Genomic DNA, 601 nt, shown 5'->3' with positions numbered 1-601 from the left:
TGGGAGCCCTGCTCTCTGACCTTCTGATCTTGGGCTTGCCAGCTTCTGCAGCTGTGTGACTTGGGAGAGGCCTCTACCCTGATCCACGGACTTGGAACGTTCTAGCCTCTACAATCACGTGAGCTGTTCCCTTGATATAATCTCTGTCTCTCTATATATTTAGACATTTTACTGGTTTTGCTTCTCTAGAGAACCCAGCCTAAGACAGCCGTAATTGGTGAGGAAGGAGTGATAGCTGTAGTTCAGTCCTGAGGAAATAAAGCAACTACTGAACAGTTTAAGTTAACAACATAAAAACAAGTCACAGCACAGTACATAATTGTCAAAGGAACTGAAAAATTTTTATTTTACTCCCGGAGTGACCCAAGAAAGTTTTATAGAGAAGGCAGGATTTAAGGTAGGCCTTGAAAGAAGAGAAGAATCTAGATAGCCAGCAGCGATACAAGAACGGAACTCTCTCCTCCATCGCTGTGGATCCTGTTTGGGGAAGTAGGAACTGCAGTTGTCAGTGACGGTGAGGTTTCCATGCTGTTGGAGGGGCTTGTTGACGCCAGACGAGCTCGTGTGGAAACTTGCCCTCACTTTCCTGGCTTTTGGCACC

The sequence above is a fragment of the Trichechus manatus genome, unplaced genomic scaffold (assembly GCF_000243295.1).
Source record: "Trichechus manatus latirostris isolate Lorelei unplaced genomic scaffold, TriManLat1.0 scaffold00076, whole genome shotgun sequence".
Lineage (NCBI taxonomy): Eukaryota > Metazoa > Chordata > Mammalia > Sirenia > Trichechidae > Trichechus > Trichechus manatus.
Note: the sequence above shows the minus strand (reverse complement) of the source record.